The following is a 21,010-nucleotide window of genomic DNA, read 5'->3' as shown; positions in this document are numbered from 1 at the left end:
AGATCTGTCTCCAGGCCATCCCTCCCAAGCCTGTCAGAGATTTTACATTCTCTCCTTGACTCCCTCCACCTCCCGGAACCCCTTTCCGGGTTGATACCCCTGGCATTTCTTTTCCTAAGAGGAATGGTCAGGCAATGGTTATCAAAATGGCCATGTCTAAGTATGATGGTCCGCTTGGATGATTAATGCCTCCAATGACTACTATACTACAATGGAACTGCAGAAGTTTTTTGGGAAAAATAGATTCTTTTAAGGTATTACTAGGGCAATATAATTGTAATGCATTTGCCCTAAGTGAAACTTGGCTCTCACCCGATAAAAATATTACCTTCCCGGGATATAATATTATTCGTCAAGATCGACATGATCCAACTAGCGATAGGCGTGGTGGGGGAGTGTTAATTGGTATTCGTAGCAGTCACAGCTTCAGCAGAATACCCCTCCTCACACCCGAGGTAATCGAATACGTCGCGATCCAGGCAAAGCTAGGAGATCTTGACGTTTCTATTGCCTAAATTTATATCCCACCGGGAGCCAATCTGGATCCAAAGAAGATCAACAAGGATCTTGAGACAGTAGTAACGGTACTACCAAAACCATTTCTCATCCTGGGCGACTTTAACGCCCATGGATCAGATTGGGGTTGCACGCATGACGATAATCGTGCACCAATCAGGGGGGATAGGATATTTGCGACACACACAGTTTGACAATTCTAAACTCTGGTGAAGCGACTAGGGTGCCCTCACCTATGGCACGACCCAGCGCAATAGACCTTTCTCTTTGTTCGTCATCTTTAGGGCTGTATTCTATGTGGAAGGTAATCCAAGACCCGCTTGGTAGCGACCATCTGCCAATAAAGATCTCGATTATCAAGAGGAGTCGCACAGTCGATCAAGTCCCCGCTAATTGTGACTTAACGAGGAACATCGACTGGACGAAATACGGCGACCAAATGACCGCTTTGCTAATCCGCGTAGAACCCAGTTTCTCCGTAAATGAGGAGTATGCAAATCTCGTTATGGCGATAAACGAGTGCGCCCTCGGTGCCCAAACGAGGCCGCCCCCCCAGGCAAGGATTTTTAAAAGACCACCCACTCCTTGGTGGGACGCGGATTGTAAAGCGGCATTCTCAGCGAAGCGGAAGGCTTTTGCCAGGTATAGAGACACCGGTTCCATGGATCTATACATTCATTATAGAGGCCTGGAGCGTAGGTGCAAAAACTTGCTTAAAGCAAAAAAAAGGTCATACTGGCCGAGGTATGTCAAAAACCTCAAGCCTTCCACTTCGCTAACGGAGCTTCAGAGCATGGCGAAAAGGATGCGCAACAGCAAAGCAACAAACGAGAGCGAAAGGGTTTCTGGGGCATGGCTAGAGCCATTTGCACAAAAAGTCTGCCCTGATTTCGCTCAAGCACCACCATTTCAACAGAGTGCTCATGGGAGTGATCCGCAAATGGATTCACCGTTCTCAATGGTTGAGCTATCGCTTGCTCTGTACTCCAGCAACAATTCGTCTCCAGGACTGGATCAGATTCGGAACAAATTGCTCCATAATCTGCCAGATCTGGCGAGGAAACGACTGTTGAGATTATTCAACATTATGTTGGAGCTTAACACCGTCCCGTTGGAGTGGAGAGAAGTGAAAGTAGTCACCCTTTTGAAACCTGGTAAACCGGCATCAGAATACAACTCATATCGACCGATAGCAATGTTATCTTGTCTGCGAAAATTATTTGAGAAAATGATTCTTTTTAGACTGGACAATTGGCTTGAATCCAAAGGCCTCTTGTCAAGTACCCAATTTGGCTTTCGCAAAGGCAAGGGTACCAACGATTGCTTGGCGCTGCTTGTGTCCGAAATCGAGATGCCTCATTCTCGTAAAGAAATGATGGCATCTGCATTTCTTGACATCAAGGGGGCTTTTGCCTCAGTATCAGTCAATGTTCTGTGTCAAAAGTTAGAATCTGCGGGCTTAACCCCAAGACTGAATAACGTCTTATTCAACCTCCTTTCGGAAAAGGCAATGAATTTCGACAATGGCTTCATGAAAATTCGGAGAGTCAGCTTTTATGGACTACCACAAGGGTCCTGTTTGAGCCCCTTGTTGTACAATTTTTATGTCAACGATATAGATACTTGCCTTGCACCTGGCTGTAGCCTTAGGCAATTGGCGGACGACGGTGTTGTATCAGTCGCCAGCAACAACATCGCCGACCTTCAAAGTCCTTTGCAAACCACACACAACAATTTAGAAGTGTGGGCCACAAACCTAGGTATCGAGTTTTCTCCAGAGAAAACGGAAATGCTGATATTCTCTTTCTTTTACAACACTGAGAGTAATAGACGCTTGAATTTGGTTGACCCAAAGGTCGATATCTTTTTATATGGTAAAAAGATATCCATTGCCAGATCTTTTCGATACCTAGGGGTTTGGTTTGATAGCAAAAATGTATGGAGGACACATATTGACTATCTGGTACAGAAGTGTACAAGAAGAATCAATTTTCTCAGAACGATTACCGGACTCTGGTGGAGTGCACACCCCAAAGATGTCCTTAACCTATATAAGACTACGATACTGTCCGTCCTGGAGTATGGTTGCATATGCTTCCACTGGGCAGCCAAGTCGCATTTAATCTGGCTTGAGAGGATTCAGTATCGCTGTCTTAGAATCGCGCTAGGTAGCATGAAGTCGACTCATAACATGTCACTCGAAGTGATGTCCGGAGTGATGCCGCTAAAGCTACGTTTTGAGCTACTATCGCTTCGCCTTTTCGTCCGCTCTACAGTATCAAATCCCTTGATAATCGAGAACTTTGAAACACTGCAAGAGATAGGTTCTAAATGCAAAATCATGAAGGACTATCATGATTTTGTTTCCTTACAGGTGCACCCTAGTACTTTTCAAAGTATAACTAGTGCCAGCTTACCAGAGTCCTGCAGTTCCATTTTAAGTGTAGATACCTCATTGAAGGAGGAAATTAAAGGTATCCCCGATAACCTTCGCCGGGTGACAATTCCCAGCAAATTTGTGGAGAAACATGGCCATGCTAACAGTAACCATTTTTATACTGACGGATCCTCATCAGAGCAAGGCATTGGCTTTGGTGTATACAACACGTGCTCCGAAGCATTCTTTAAATTACGCCAACCATGCTCAGTATATGTAGCGGAGCTCGCCGCAATCTTTTATGCCTTATTATTGATAAGTGCATGCCCTGCGGATAAATATGTAATTTTTTCAGACAGCTTAAGCGCTATTGAAGCATTAAAATCCGTAAAGGCTGTTAAGAGCCCAGACCATTTTGTGAAAGAAATTGTAAAGGTTTTAAGCTCACTGTTTGAAAAGTCGTTTCGCATATCGTTAGTATGGTTGCCTGCTCATTGTGGTATACCAGGAAATGAACAGGCAGACCATTTGGCCAAAAGGGGAGCTGCAGAAGGGTCTCTCTTTGATAGGCCTATCCTTCCTAATGAGTACTTGCAGGCCCCACAGGCGTTTTGCATGGCACGTTGGGACTCGGATGAACTCGGAAGGTTTCTGTATACAATCACTCCTCGTGTAAGCTTGAAGCCTTGGTTCCATAACACCCCTGGCGATCGTGCGTTCATTCGAATGATGTCTAGACTTAGGTCTAATCATTTCGCATTGGGTGCACATCTCCAGCGTATAGGACTGGTCGACTCCAAGGTATGTGGCTGCGGGCTTGGATTCCACGACATGGATCATCTTTTGTGGTCCTGCGTGGAATACGAGTCTGCTCGACCTGCCTTGCTGGACGCGGTCGAAAAACTGGGAAAATGTACTGATATTCCGATTCGGGATATATTAGCGGCATCGGACTGGGAATTCCTAAAGGCCATATTCGATTTCTGTAGGAGAAACGGCTTAACTGTGTGACTTTCCTTAAGCAAAATGTCTGTGAACCAACCAACATTGTTGGCAACAGCAATCTTGCATCCTATCTGATTTCCTCTTGTTTGTCCATGTGTTACATGTTGTACATCGCTTGTATGTTTGTGATGGATGAATGTATGCATGAATGTAAGAATGAATGAGTGCAATGTGTATGGCTGAATAATCGGCATTGACGGCAGGCAGAAGATCGTTGCTTGAACGATGTTCTTGCAAGGATTTATTAGATAACTGGAACAATACAGACCCCCGCCATGTCACTCGGACCACTGATGGAAAGGACTACAACGATACAGACCCTCGCAATGTGATTTGGGCCACTAAACTGGACTACACTCGGACCACTTCGGATGGATGGATTTAACGAAATGCCTGGATTCCAAACGATACAGACCCCCGCGATGCAATTTGGAATATTGAACTAAAATAGACAACCTCGAAACCCGAATGATGTAGACCTTCGCCACGCTTATAGGACCAACAATCATGGACTGGATTGATCAAAATCAAACCGTCCGAGTACACCCGGGATAAGGTGCCCTTCCATGGCTCAGAGAAGGAAATGTCTCCCTGCCAATATGGATTGTAGCGCCATGAACTACCTTTGTATTTTCTACTCTTAAGCAATACGGCCTTCTTGGACCGTTACTCCTGAATAAAAATAAAAAAGAGGTGGACATTTCGGTTCTTTTAAGCGAACGTGAGTGAACCGAGTGGCTCATTGCTATGAACGCGAACGTGATTTCGGTTCTTTCGTTCTTTGCCAAATCACAATCGGGGCGAGTATGGGCTTCGAACGGCGAAATCCGTTCGCCGCGGTTGTCAGAAGGCGCTCACTTGGCGCTCAGTTTTAAAATAACGTACCATTGAGAGACCGTAAGAAGCGCGTGAAAGAATGAGTTCTACCGGCCGGGGTCGAACGTTCCCGTTTGTATAGGGAGAAATCCTCGAGGTTTTGCGCTGCGGATTTGGAACGGAATTTGTTTTCGATGTCAAATTTAAAGTTTTTCTTATTTATTTGTTACACTCCTGAAAACGTTATAGAACAATATTACAAAACATTTTCACCATGTAAAAAACGCTTATAACTCTTTAAAATAAAATCAATCAGTATTTTTATAGATTTTTATAAAGTAAATCCAATCCTGTCATCACTCTTATATTTGAATTAAGTGAAATTCAAACTTCAAGAAAGTGAGTAAAGCTGCTGTTGGTACGATATAGACCACATGCGTTCTAGACAGAAAGTAATGTTTGTAAACATCGATCTGTCAAGAGCAGATCAACCTTACTCCCACTTTATCCGATAGATGGCGTACTAAATACACAGAAAGGGACGACAGGGTTAGCTTGTGCGACAACTAGTTCTCCCCGAATAGGACCAATCAGGAAGCGGTTAAACCAGGGTTAAGTTCGCACAGCTGATCGAGAGCAGGGCGCCATCGCTAACCGCAAATTAGTTGCAAATCAGAACACGGAAAGAAAACACCAATTTTAAAACTGCTTGAATAAACGACAGTTTGTAAAATTATCTTTACCTACACACGTATCAACAGCTGGCTTATAATTGATAACAAATCATACAATACAGATGTAACGAAATAAATCCAACACCAAGGGAGAAAAAAAAAATTCAAAATTTAACCATCCTTGTATCATAGATATAAACGTTTTTAAATGCTTGACAGTTGTATCTCATGATTCTCATTCTCTCATGAGCATCGAACGGATTTCGTCGTTCGAAGCCGGTACTCGCCCCGAATACCTGTAAAGTCTATGAATCGGTACACTATTCAAAAAACTACAGATTAATCCGTTGGTTCAGATATCATTTTTTAGTTTTGTTTTCTAATGTTAATGCTTGAACTCATGCTCATGATTTTTTATTTTTCCTTTTTATGTATCAAAAGATCCCTAGCGTTCTTTTCTTGTTGGCACACCTCCACTAAAAACGCTTCCTTAAAGGACTCCAGAGAGGCTAACAAAACAAACTGATAAATAGGACGATCTCCCGCATAGATAAGCCATGACAGTAACCGACCTGCGATACCGAGTCTTTCTAGTTTGGCAATGAAGATGTAAACTGGCGAAGGCAGCCTTAAAGTCCGTGTACATAAATCGACATCAGTTTGGCGACCAGATATTATGTTTGAGAGAGCAGAGAAAAAAACATAAAATGTTTGAGGAGGCACTGTGTTTGGGAATGGAACCATGTTAGAGCGGAGATAGTGTTGCGAACAAGCATTTTATGATCACTATTTTTGCGACCAAGAAGTTTTCGACCAAGAAGTTTGCAACCAAGAAGTATGCGAACCAGGAGTATGCGACCAAGAAGTTTGCGACCAAGAAGTATGCGACCAAGAAGTATGCGACCAAGAAGTTTGCGACCATTAAACTCACTTTTCAAACTCAATAAACCCACACTTCAAACTCAAGAAACTCCCTTTCAAACTCAATAAACTCACTTTTCAAACTCAATAAACTCACTTTTCAAACTCAATAAACTCACTTTTCAAACTCAGTAAAATCACATTTCAAACTCAATAAACTCACTTTTAAAAATCAATAAACTCGCTTCTCAATCTCAATAAACTCACTTTTCAAACTCAAAAAACTCACTTTTCAAACTCAATAAACTCACCTTTAAAAATCAATAAACTCACTTTTCAAACTCACTTTGTGAAGTTTGTGACCAAACATTTTGCAACTCAGAATGTTTTAACCAGGAAGTATGCGACCAAGAAGTATGCGACGAAGAAGTTTGCGAGCAAGAAGATTTCGACCTAGAAGATTGCGACCAAGAAGTATGCGACCAAGAAGTATGCGACCAAGAAGTATGCTGCCAAGAATGTTGCGACCAAGAAGTATCCGACCAAGAAGTTTGTGACCAAACATTTTGCGACTCAGAATGTATGATCAGGAAGTATGCGACCAAGAAGTATGCGACCAAAAAGTATGCGACCAAGAAGTTTGCGACCAAGAATGTTGCGACCAAGAATGTTGCGACCAAGAAGTTTGCGACCAAGAAGATTGCGACTAAGAAGTATGCGATCAAGACTTTGGCGACCAAGAAGTTTGCGACCAAGATATTTGTGAACAAGAAATTTGTGACCAAGAAGTATGCGACCAAAAAGTTTGCGACCAAGAAGTTTGCGACCAAGAAGATTGCGACCTAGAAGTATGCGATCAAGAAGTGGCAGTTCTCAATTGAGGCTTGACGTCCCTCGGACTGTCCTGTCAAATATGCAACGTCTGCTTAGCCTCTAATAATTTATTTTCAAAAACGATGTTAGTTATCTACTAGACTCATCTATTAATCAGTTTAGAAACGTGGTTTTGCTGTACAATGCTTAAGGCTTGGCTCATACCCCATTTTGAAATCACATCTTTCACCGAGATAAAAGACATTAACGCTGTCATAATTTTACCCCAAACTGTGGTATACAACATCGCACAAATGATTTGTGAACTACAACCACTCATCGTCGGATAACGTACGGTAGTAAACCAAAAAAAAAAACCAACGGTCGTGTGCCGATGATTAGAGCAAATGTAATAAGTGCGGGTGAAGGCGTCATAAAAGAAAAACGGTTGCAAGACACGCGAACATGAATTGGTCCTAACCATCGATGGTCGTTTGATTCACCATAGCCCGTGTGTCTTATCTGGGACCGGAAGTAAGTGCGCCAAGTACACTGGCCAAGATCGTCGTCTTTATGAGGTTCACCGGGTGGGCTGGCAGGCTGGGCAAGTAAATCTTTCCCGTTCGTCACACCCGCGGAGGCTGCCGTGGCCTCGTTAAAATCGCATAAAAAATAACGGACGAAGCCAACAACCGTTGGCACCACCGAGCTTTATCGACTGGTGCTGACTTTGTGGCTGCGCTTTAGCCCATGCGTCGTGTAGCACCGGGGTATGGCGTCGTGCTCACGTGAGCGTACCCATCGTGCCTGTGTTCGAGCTTGAACCAAGGGTTTCGCTTTTATGAGACGACCTCGTATCATTTTTGTCACGCGTTGTAATCTCATTAACGGGGATCATTTTGGTGATGCTGTTGGTGGGCGTTTTTGTGGCCGTGCGAACAATTTCCACCGTTTAGGGGTACGATTGAAAGGGAAGGGGAGGTAGAGCATCCTGGCGTTGGCGATGAGATGATATGTGCCATTTCCTGTTTATTTAGGTTGGTGGTTTACGTAATCCTTGTAACCATTGGATTGTGATCAGCAGGACAACCAGCCCTGTATCACGAGCTGGCTTCCCCGGGCTAACCAATCCAGCTTGACGTTCCGGTGCTTCATGTATCGATGGGGGCGGAGCGTTGCGATTGCATTGTGTATTTTTTTATTCATTTTCATCGAATCCTATTTTATTGTTCGATTCGATAAATTTGAATGGATTTTATCGCACACTGGATGCTTTTGTGAATGATTTCAGTGGTATGATTTAAGCACTGGAATGGAAATCCTACGTGGGTGAAATCAAGCTGCAAGAATGCGGCATTGAATTCCATTCTGCAAATGCTACAACAATGGAAAGGGAGGTTTGACGAAATCCTCCTAGCGGAGAAGGCATTTGGAACGTATTTTGCATGAGCAAAAACGAAAAAACGATATGGCGCTGTGTAAAATGAATCATCCATATGGAAACAGATTTTGTTGTTTTGGCTGTGTTTTGACGGTATTATTCGGAAGGAACACATCATGTGATGGAGAATGTTTTGTTTTTCCGTTGAGGGGCTATGCTGTATCGGAAAGCTGTTCGTGAATTTAAAGTGATGGTTAGACGCCAATGGTCGCCAACCATATCCCAATTTAGGCCTTTCATTGGGATATTGTTGTAGCTTTAATGTTAATGAAGGTGCCATTTTTATCAACAAAATGTTTACAGTATGCATATATATATCGTGTTACTTAAACTTTATTGATTTGTTTAGTTAAAGTCTTTTCAAGCTTCATTAGATAAGATGAGGATTTTTACAATCAAATAAACCATCCATTATTATTTACAAGTCATTGGTATAAAAGCGTTATAATAGAAAGGCAACGGAAAATAGTGAAAAGTTTGAGAGTGGAAGAAATAAAAGAACTATTCGACTGCAATACGATGCGCCTGCTGGAACCAAATTACAGTGCATGCAGTATCTTTCCTAGGCTGAAAATGCACCACGCGAGGTTTCCTCGTTACCGCGATCAAACTCGTATAACTCGGTTGTCAATCCAGTATTGCAATGAAACGTCATTCGATCTCGCTACCGAGGAAACTCAAAAATGCTCGTGGTGGGTATGTCTGCGGATTTGCGACTGAGATTGCAGACGAGGCAGATATGACAACTGAACTATTCTACTGTTATACGAGGTTACCGAGGCCGAGGAAAATGCAAATGGTTCTCCTGCCACGGAGTCCCAACGACCATCTTTCCGGGGGCCCTTGTCACTCTGTCCACTTGTAGACATACGACATACTACACACTAGAGATCTTCGGACACCTAAATCGGCGGGGCCCTAGGCGATTCGCCACTCAAAGGTTGGTAATGCAACATAGAACATAGTTAAAAAACCCGTATTCTGCTCTCTCGCAATTCTCAACCTGCAGGACAATTTCAACAACTATTAAACGGTAATGCGATTAATAATAAGCGACAATGAAAATAAATAAAGACAACAATAAGGTAATAAGAGCTGGTGTGGATTAACATTTAATGATTCTATAAAATAAAATTCTCAGCACTGTAAATATACGCATTTTTTTGGACGCATAATGCTTTTCCGAATACAATATGTGATTGTGCGGAAGATTTTAATCCTTTCTACAAATGTAATACGATCTCATACCGCTTTCGTATCTAGTGCAACGATGGTAAAGTATGCAGCACACAATAACCGGTATCAGTGTACTTCCCGTTTTCCTTTAGTTCGCATCCGAGGAAGCCTTTGTACTACGACTTGAATTGTTTTTACTGTATGCAATTCACAACAAATGAACCATTTTCCCATTTTCTGCCAATCCTAATTAGAATCCTTTCAACAACATCCAACGGTCAACCGGGTACACTGGGATGCCCCATATCCCATGTTTTGCATGCTAAAAATTATGTTCCACTTGTATCGACATGTGCCGGACCAGGACTGGGAAGGATCAGGTGGAGGCAATTTCATCAGAAACGCTGGACGAAGCTAGTGGTGGTGATTGGATTTGTTTTCGTAGTTCGTTTTGCCGGTACGGCATTTTGTTTTTAAATTCTCGCTGTGTCACTTTTGTGTCAGTAAAGCAAGCATTTTTTTCTTTCTAGCTGTGAGACAAACGAAATCAGTCTCGTACCGATCACTGACTGGTTAGTTGCAACCTGGGGTCGAAATCTATTAATGACACGAAGGTGAGGGATGCAAAGAGGGCAGAAGTAGCTAAAATAGATAAAATGCATACGAGCTCGTTCGGCTCGTTGCGCTTCATTTCCAGAGACGGGAAAGCGAATCGGGAACCTATTTTCCATGCATTCATTCATTTACCGGTTTGTCTTTTTTGGTTGACATTTTATCTCAGCTAGCAGTACCATGCGCCGAAGCCGAAGCTTGCTTTGTTAATACGTTCGAGGAACAGATAGGTGGGTAAATGAAAGCAACAAACTGAATACACTTGCACAATACTTGAACACCACTCAGACCACTGCAACTGGCCAGCCACTGGGTATACTTTTCGGAAAGGGGTTGATGTAATACTTGACCAACTGTTCTGAACTGTAGTATAAAAAGTTTTACCAACATAATAGGGTCGATGAAATGAACGTGGGTTCGTGAGTGAACAATTCGTTTGTCTGTTGCATAGAACCGTGGAAAAATTCCTACTGTTTCTAGTATAGAATGCACTGTGATGAATTAGAAGCTTCACCTGAGTCAAAAAAATAAAATAAAAATAAAACAAAATATTAGATAAAATTTTTTGTAACGATTGCCAATCATGCAAGTTTAGTTTTATAAATCGTTATACATATTTTTATCTACACACATCTTACCGCGCGGCTACATGAGGTGAAATATACAGCGAAATGAACTATTTGACAGGTGAAATATCTGACGGATAAAGCATCACAGCAACCAGCTGATGTGCAATGTAAACAAATAACGTGCACAAAATCGTAATTAAATCCATTAAATAGCTTCAATATAGAGTACTTCGTTAATTTTCAGTCAACAGTTAATAATTTCTTCCAATTAGGGAATGTTCTGCTTGAGAAGATATTATTTTAAATAGAATTTCGAAAGCGGATGTTGTGTCTCCCCCAACCCTTTAGCTATACCTGTCAGATATTTCACCTGTCAAATAGTTCATTTCGCTGTATATTTCACCTCATGTAGCCGCGCGGTTACAGTGTAGCAATACCTGGGCACCACTAGTGTGGGATGTGGGCCTCTTTTGAATCAATCGTTACAGATTCAACGAAAACTAGTAATTTCACTATTTGGTAGTGGAAATATTTGTCTACTGGGTTGTATTGTTCAGAGCCAATTGACAGTAGAGGTCCGCAATATAGATCGATTGCAACAAATATGTACAATTATTCATGCATCGAATAAATGTTTGCCTTTTTTATTTTCTCTTTGAAATTAGATTAATTATACTACTACTAGTCTTATACTTAAAAAAATCGTCAAAATGTGAACCACAAAATAAAGTGAAATGCAAAATAAATTGACTGTTTATCAATTTTTAAAATCATTTACATTAGAAGAAAAAAACTTATCCCATGTACAAACAACTACTAGAGGTATGCTTGAAAACTACGAAATTCGCGCTAGGCAATATTCTCCGATGTCTTTATCAATGGTTTATGTTGGAGACAAGTAGTATATATAAATAATCAGATAAATTCTTCTTACTACCATTTTTCAAGCATAGCTTGCAAAAGCAGCTAGGTTATCGATAAAAAGTCCTTGCTAAATGTTATGATATTCAATGTAAATAATGAATGAAGCCAATTTACCGCACAATTTTGACATACATTGCAAGAGCACATCGAAACCAATGTTAACAGTTTCCCAACCCCTCACGAAAATGGCAGTTTGATCAAACTTCTCACGTTATGAATATTTACAATGAAAAATTGATGAGGTAATTTATAACATGCGTATCAGCCGCCTCTTCTACCGACTTGAACCTGATGGGTTGTATTTTGTGTGTGTGTGCTTCAATATTTGTTCCCTTATCTATTCCCTCTGCAGGCCTACGTTATCCTGAACCGTTAGATGGGAAGGTTTCTGGTCGGGTGGTAAATATATTTCGCGTCAACACTGTCACACCATTCCCGATGGTTGTAGACGGGGCTGTAGTACTGTCACTCTGCGCATCTTGGGCCGCGATGATGCACAAGAATTTTAAAAAAGATGAAATAAAGCGCGAGAAAACGTGATGAAAGTGGTACAAAAAGAAGGTAAGGTGCTGAGGCTTTTTTTTTGCTGGAGTCAAACCAGGAATTGCCAGTGACAATGAACACACGTTCGTCTTCGTTCAAACACCACGGTGCCATGGGATGGAGCTTTTTGCGCAATCGTTTCCGTGCCGCACGAAAGTGTGCGAAGGAGAGTGTAAAGAGAGAAGCCTTTCACCTTCCCGAGCTTTTCTAGCAGAGACTCCGGCAGCGTGACAAATGGTCGATATTGGTGCGGGATGAAGCTCGACGTTCTGACTGGCCCTAAACGTGACGACGGTCTGGCTATCACTTGCCAGACCAGTTTTGAATGATGGCCATCGGGTAGAAGACACCTAGCCAAGGACGTCGGAGGGCATGGTTCGGGATGGGCTTTTCGCGGCCGATTTCGTAAATGGCGCTAACAATCGTGCGCTTGGAGATGGTGTGGTAAAATTTACCGGCCGGCAGGATAATTGGGCACGGGCTTGTCAGCACTGGTTAAGGAGAATTTATTGGCCATTGATGGACAGCGCTATTTATCGATTGCAGTGGTTGTACCAGTTCATCAACAAGAGGCAGACCACGGGTCGTGAAGGAATTCGTACAGGAGACAAATTATGTCATCCCGGATCGGGAGAATGAATCGTTCTTGCGTTTGCTTTTCACCTGGTTGAATCACTGCGATTTATCATGGCTATAATTGGGTTTGGTTCAGTATGGTGATACGAGGGAATGAGTGTGACATTGTTTTCTTTTAGCTGCATCTCGGACGTATGCGGACAGCATGGTATAACATGGTCGTTGTGAGATTGAAATATTATTTGAATGAAGGTTTTACTCATAGAATCCGAACAAGTATGATAATAGATAGTGATGTTTTTTTTTCGAAAAATTTGTTGAGGAATCAGATTGTGTAATATTCTTTAAAAATGGTACACAGCTTTCGTTTTTAATCGAATAGAAACATCAATTTTCATATGTATTGATGCGAGTCTATAGAAAGACAAAAACAAAGAATAGAAAGCAAAACACATATAATGTTTTGGTAATTTACTGTATGTTGGAAACTGTTATAAGGTTCCAACAAACTGTCAGCTAAGGCGATGTTTTTGTGTGTGTACATAGGATAAAAAGGGAGAAAACCGCGCAAAATAGGATAATTGCGATAAAAACACCCAAGAGCGAAGATCACGGAGAATAAAGAAAAAAAAACTATTTTTTTGGTGCACCCTCAGTGCTTACCAAACAAATTCACTTTGTTCTCTTTTTTTAGTTAGAGCGTCAGTTTCTAACATTGCATAATTTAGTTATTATTGAAAAGCTGCAAAGCTAATTAAAGATAAAGAGCATCAAGAAAAGATCTTTTTTCGACACCCTTTTAGCTGGCTATGAACCAAACTGTTCAGGAGAATATAGCTTTAAATGAGATATTGTGTCAACAATTGTGGCATTCAACTGTGTTGTGAAATTTACTAATCAATGAAAGGAAAGCTCCATTCAACGGCTTTTTGAATTCTATTATCTTTTTGAATTGAAAAGATAAAACTATTATATTATACATTGTTTTACAAGTCAGAATCGAATGTCAGTTTTATTTCATATTTCATAAATATAACGCTAGAAACGCACTAAATAATTGATTTGTAAACAAATAAACTCAAAATGCGTGGATGAATTTGCAAAACGATGCGAAAGGCCTCTAAAAAACAGCTTGCGCGATTTAAAAATTATATTGCGCTTGTGCAAAATAGCATCGGTGCGGTGAAACAACAACTGTTGACAGCTAAACTGCATCTTGAGCTTCTGATATTGTTTCGCTGACATTCAATTCTGACTTGAAAAATCCTGTAAGGAAGATTATTTTTACATTATATGATAAGTAATTTGATTATTTTTCCTACAATCTATTAACATAATTTCGTACCGAATTAACACTCTTAATGATATTTATTATAGTTCCTCTATAGTTGAACGCAAATTGCTTTGAAAAAGTACTTCAACATATATTTAAAACGAGTTTAAAGGCCGGGACACTCGCCAGAGTAATTTTTATTTTCACTAGATCATCGTGTTAGCCGGTCTCATGGTACAGTCGTCAACTCGTACGACTTAATAACATGCCCGTCATGGGTTCAAGCCCCAAATAGACCGTGCCGCCATACGTAGGACTGACTATCCTGCTATGGGGGGAAATCAATAAGTCACTGAAAGCCAACCCCACAAGTGGGTTGGCAGGCCTTGACCGGCATCGGTTGTTGAGCCAAAGAAGAAGAAGAAGATCATCGTGTCGGCCCGCATCTGCAATTTAAGTAATTTTTTCATCGTTTTTTCATGCAAAAATGTTTGAAATACTTGCACAACATATTCATCTATCAATTGCAAACCTTTTCCAGTCCAGTTTAAGTAAAGAATCTGAAAAAAATAACATATTTTCTGAAGCGGCTCCAAATTGTTCGGCAAATGTTTCGGTCAGCCGCCGCCAGATGCGCTAGTAAAATTCAAAATCACACTAGCGAGTACGGACAATGTATCCCGGTCTTAATGTGTATCTATTGTGAAATACAATTACCTATCGTTTGATTTGTTCCATATTTAAGATCGTATAAATTTCTCATAGCCCACTAAGCAAACATTATGCAAACTTCTACATTACCTCTCATAAGCTTTTGTACATTTCAATAACAAAAGTATGAAATATTTCACTGCTTTGGGCTTATATAATTTGTACACCATTTCTTTTACCATAGTTTGGAAAATGTTAAATATAAACTACTTTTATATCGTATTTCTGCAACTTACTTCTAAATCCAAAACTAATGTCTTATCAAAACTGTGCATATATGGGAAGTCTTCCATGTGGGGCTCGCCTCTGATATACCACCATTACACTGAAACCTGCCCTCCTTTGAGGGTAAGTACAATATTAATTTTAATCTGTGTTGTACAAACCCGCATATAAGAATGAATTGACAATGCGAGTTGAAAACAAACGAGCTACGGCTTTTGGGCTGATGTCTTTACTTGCACTTTGCGTTGGCGTTTTGCTATCCTTTATCATCATCCATTGCTCCGTAGTGCACAATGCGCCGGCGACGCGCTAGTCGGTGCATGTATGGAAGCAACCGTCAGCAAACAGTCAGTGGTTTATCGTTGTCCGGTTCGCTCCACCGTCACGATGTGCACGATCCCCGATAATTATTTCAATCCCACGAACAAATGAAACTTAACACTGTCAAAGCATTATTTATTCATACTGCTATTACGTGGCCTTGCTTCCTGATTGTCCGCGGCCAGTGCGACCGATTATCCTGCCGACGCCAGGGGTTGGTTACGCTTTACCCGGGCGAAGCAAAGACGATTTCAGGCAGATAGTGGGGATAGTAAGTCGATGGGATTTGTACATGTTCACCTTTTCTAGCTATTCCTCGCTCATATGCAGGCAAGTGGTGGAACGTACTAAAAAGTCAGTGTGTCAGCCAGTCAGCTAGTCTGCGGCGAAACGAGTGAAAAGCACAACCCGTATGCGGTCATTCTCCACAGGGTTTTTGGTTTGTTTTAGTGGGTTGTGTTCCGGTTTTTGTTCATCATCCTTTTTTTAAATTGATGTCTTTTTTTACTACACAGCCCACTTGGTAGTTGATTTTGGTTGCATGATGCTGCTGAGGCGGGAAGGTGTTGAAATCTGAGGATGGAGCAAGAAACGTTCCAAATTTTTTAGACCATACTCGTACCTAGAGATTTTTTCACCATGAGACGGCATTCTGTTGATCTGTTTGTTTTCCGCCTTATTCGGTTGATTTAAGCTGCATGCACCTCGAATCTTCGAAACTGATTTAGACGATGTATCCAACCGGTGGTTCGTTTAAAAAAGAAGTATATACAAAAAACCCCGCAACGAACTGAATGATCAAGGAGAGATTGGCTGTTTTCTTCATTAATTGCACACTCGCACGAATCTTGCATTGCCGTCGTGTCGGCAGCAAACGAAACGTTTTGCTAGTACGTACTGAAACTACTAAGCTGCCGCGAAGTGTGAATTTGACCGTTAAGTTTTCGTCCACCATCGGGATAGATGTCGGCCGTGGCAGAGTGTATTGAATGAAGCCAGACTACGTCACTAGCAGCACTTGCAGGTTAGAGCTGTTGAAGCTTTCATCAACTGGTCGGACTTGAAGGAAAGCGGAAAAGGTGACGTGTGCAGCACCACGGGCGGTAAACATCGACCGTTTCCGGTGTGTTGCGATGCTGTGTTGCAATCAAACACCCGGCAGGCCGGAAACGAACGGGTACGGTATGGTTTAAGCGCTATTATTGTGCTCGACTTGCTCGAAGTCACCTCGTTTCACGCTGATGGCAAGCACAAGTTGTATGAGGTGGGGTAAGCTAAATGTTTGCCACATTTCATAGTCGTTGGTATTGAAAAGGTGCAATAAATGTTAGGCAAAAGAAATAATAGGAAAACATCATTTTTTTTGTATTATGAAACGGTTTGAATGAGCTGAAAATGAAGTATATAAAAATCATAAATAAACAAAGCAGTTAGAACTGAAGCGATTTAAAATCTCTAAATCATTTTACTTGATGATTCTTTCGAAAAACAGGCTGAAAATATTCTATATTTCCTGCAAAACTAATGCGCTAAGCATACACAGCTCTCACGTAGATTCACAGCAGATTCACGAAAATCTCGCTGACATGCTCTAGACACTGTTGATACTGCGGGTGACGTGGTTGTGGTCGTCTGAACCGAAACTATCACAACGTCGTCCTAAGCTGTCTGTGTCGGTTTAAGCCATCCCGTTCCGTTCCGTTGTCATATTTTCATCTCTCATCTCTACCACATGCACTGGGTCGGGGAAGTTGTTGATCGAACCACGCCAGCGTCAGTGGGAAGCCATGACGATGGCACAGTAATATCAAGAGCAAATTGATTTAAACCACCAAAAATGTGTCATGTTGGTGGTGTTTTTGTTCACAAAACGAATAGACTTGCCGAGTGATGGATTTGCCACGCAATTTTGCACACAGAGGAAGAGGTGTATGGTGCCACCGGAAACGATGTAGGAAGCTGTTGTTTTTTTGGTTTGTGTTGACTGAAAGGTATGTTTTACGTTGAACAAAATTATAGGATTGTAGGTGGTATAACAGTGGTTTAATAAATTAATGTTTTGAATGGTACTAATAAGAACAAAAGACGCATAAAAATGTAACTAATACAGCTTATGCAGTATCCACGTACCGATGCGGTTCACCAAAACCACAGACATGTCAGACTCACATTTATTAGCGCCACACCAGTAGACGTTTATTGGAACGCTGTCGTAACTCTGAGTCCCTTCTTTCCGGTGAGCCTTTTTTACTTTTACAGAGAGCTCCAATTTAACATTTTTGATTGAATGTTCAGATCAAATTGGGTAAATAAATCAAATCTTGCAGGAATGAGTCGATATGATTTGGTTTAAAAATGATAATATTAACCATACCCACATATCTTAATTGGAATTGTGGCAAGAGAATCAAATAAAACAACAGAAAAGGTTAACAATTATGGAAAAAGAGGCACATGATAGCTTATTATTATTCTTTTCATGTAATAATACAATCACTAATATCAATAATAGATAATAATATCAACTAGATATCAACTAACCGTAATAGATATCAACTACCGACTAATGTCTGGTACAACGTCTTGGATCCAATGCTCCATGCAAGACACTGTTGTCTGAATAGAATACACTGTTTACCGGTTCGGATCACCATAGCCGCTAGCACTGTCGTCATTCATTAGCGTCGTTTTGGCACAATGAATCGTCTCTCGCGCACCTTTTCCTTTTCCCGCACCTTTTCCGTCATTCCATTAAACCAATACGTCAGCCGTGGATCGTTCGATTGTATTGTTGTGAATATTTCAGGCCAGCTGATGATGAGTCGATCAGGAGTCTAATTGGTTTTTCTGATAAGCAGTATAAGAATAACATAAAATACTTACTTACTTACTTATCCAGCGCTACAAACGCTTTGCGGTCTTGGCCTACCTCAGGAGTGTCCGAAACCGCTCACGGTCTCGCGCCTTCGTCTGCCAGTCCGTTATTCCGGCCTTAATGGCGGACGCCTCCACGCCATCTTGCCACCTCAATTTGGGCCTACCACGCCTCCTCTGTCCTTGTGGACGGCCTAAAAAGACTCTACGGGCTGGGTCGTCCGTTTCCATGCGTACAACATGGCCAGCCCACCGGAGCCTGGTGAGCTTGGTACGCTGCACGACAGTGAGGTCGCCGTAAATCTCGTATAGCTCGTCATCATAGCGGCTCCTCCATTGTCCTTCCACACATACGGTGCCAAGTATCCCTCTGAGCATCTTCCTCTCGAATGCGGCTAAGAAGGTTTCGTGAGATTTGGACAGTGTCCATGTCTCAGAGGCGTATGTGAGTACCGAAACTATATAGGTACTATATAGTCCCAGCTTCGTCCGTCGCGACAGGTTCTTTGAGATGAACTGACTTTTCAGGCTGTAGAATGACCGGTTGGCAGCCAGCACCCTTGCGCGCAACTCAGCTTCCATGCTATTGCCGTTGCTGACCTTTGACCCAAGATAGGTAAATTCTGGAACGACTTCAATAGTTCGTTCACCTATCTGCACGTCACGCCTACGTAGATTCTGATTATTTATTGGTAGGCCCGCTGATATTGCCACCATCAGTTTGGTCTTTGCCTCGTTTAACATAATATATCATCGTTAAATATATCCCAAAATATCTTCTTGTTGCAATCACATCGTTTCGTTTTACGAACAAACAAAAAAGCCCGCTTCATACAATTTTTATTCATATTTTATTTAGTCAAAGTCATTCGGATACATGGGTGAATACCAAACGCAGATGATCATTGCTGTTGGCTTATCTTTGCATCTTCGTTGCAACGTCCAGCGAAGTAAAGGAAAAAAAAAACCCTTTCAATCCGGCACAGAGGATGCCACGTGCCCTTAACCGAAAGCTAACAATTCCAACGCAAATCGGGATAAAACTTTGTTTGCTTGCCTGTCGAGTTTTCGGCAATACAATTATTGTCGTTGGTTACGACCATCTGCAGTCGGCTATTGAGTGTGGTGTGTATGTGGTGTCCGTACTATCCTAGAGGCAGAATCCATTCTCGGTCGGTCCGAGTCGGTTTGCGGGTTTAAAACGAGTTGGTCTGACGGAGGAATGAAATGACAAAACAATTTCGTACGCATCAGAACGCTCCTGGGCAAGGGGGCAATGCTGTTGGGAGGACGGACGTCCTCAAGATAAGGTAATTTCTTTCCTCGTTTGCTTTCGCAACTCTCGTGCAATGTGCTCCTGGCCGAAAGTAAATAGAAGCAACTCGGAATGTAGCCTTTTTTGTGTGTGTGAGTGAGCTGTTGCTGGTTGTGCTGTTAGTCTTAGTTCCATTGGTTCCATTTTTTTGCCTTACTGATGTTGCAAACTGAAATTGCTTCTGGCACACGTCAACGACGTCTACTACAACGCCACGAGATGAGTGTGAAAAATGACAACGCTTTCCTACCTGACCGCTGGTGCTTCTTGGCCCTCTACGACAAACAGCCGGACGAGTATGCATTCGATCGTTGCTTGAAATGCCTTCAACTCACCCATAAACGTAGCGTGTGAAGTGTTAAGGCAAAGTTGTGCACAAAAGTAAGAAAAAGAAGAAAAAAAAGTCTCTGACTAAAAGGGCAGCATGGTAAACATGTATACCTTACGGTTGAAAGATCAAAAGACGCTTGTGTGTCTGGTCGGGACATTCCCGCCGCTGACCGGGTAGGGAATGCCAAGAGCTCCATGTGCTGTGGTCCGGTCCATCCGTAAGAGCTGTTTAGTTGTTTAGCTCCCGGTAGCTGGAACAGAGAGGCAAACAACAGCTAAATAAAAAAAAAAACTTGTCACTATGGCAGAAAAACTTCAGCTAGGTCAGGAATAAAGGGGCGATACGTCCTTAGTACATGCCAACCTCACACGCACGTGGTAGTACGGTAGAACGGGCATCGTACGGTATGGGGTAACGATGTTGCACGTGGCGAGCAGGCACGATGAGGACGACCAAGGTGGCGTGTGTTCTAAAACACGACCACGTTGGTGCATGCGCAAACATTTGGTTGTGCGTGTGTCTGTACTAGAGGGAAAAGCACCGGAAAAGCCAGCTGACGGTGTTCGTGTACCAAACGCTTTGAAGGTCGCAGACATTCGGGCAGGTTGGGCGCCGTTTCCCTTGCAAGCTTTCATCTTCGGGCGGTGAGACAACAGCATCGGCAATGCTCCATCCTATTCACACAGTTTTCCGCACCGTGAAGCTTTCGCGTAGTACCCGTGAAACCGTGACGCGGGACTATTTGCGTTCAGTCGTTTCTTCGTGCCAGGTAATTCTCGGTCCCAATCATGTTCCTACCTGCAGGTGAAGAGGCAATTCTTTCCCACAGGCTATAGTAGTAGTAGTAGTAGTAGTAGTAGTAGTAATAGTAGTAGTAATGGTGTAGGTAGGAGTATTAGCTAAGAAACAGGTGCTACTACTAGTGCCATTTATACTATCACACAACTACATAAACGTTCGCATCGCTCCATGGTCATGGCACACCTTCGGCTGGCGGTGGTTTGCGCTACAAATGTTTTGAATATTTATGAGCAGGATTATAGATGTTTCACCGACC

Source organism: Anopheles merus, chromosome 2R, assembly GCF_017562075.2.
Source record: "Anopheles merus strain MAF chromosome 2R, AmerM5.1, whole genome shotgun sequence".
Classification (NCBI taxonomy): Eukaryota; Metazoa; Arthropoda; class Insecta; order Diptera; family Culicidae; genus Anopheles; species Anopheles merus.
Note: the sequence above shows the minus strand (reverse complement) of the source record.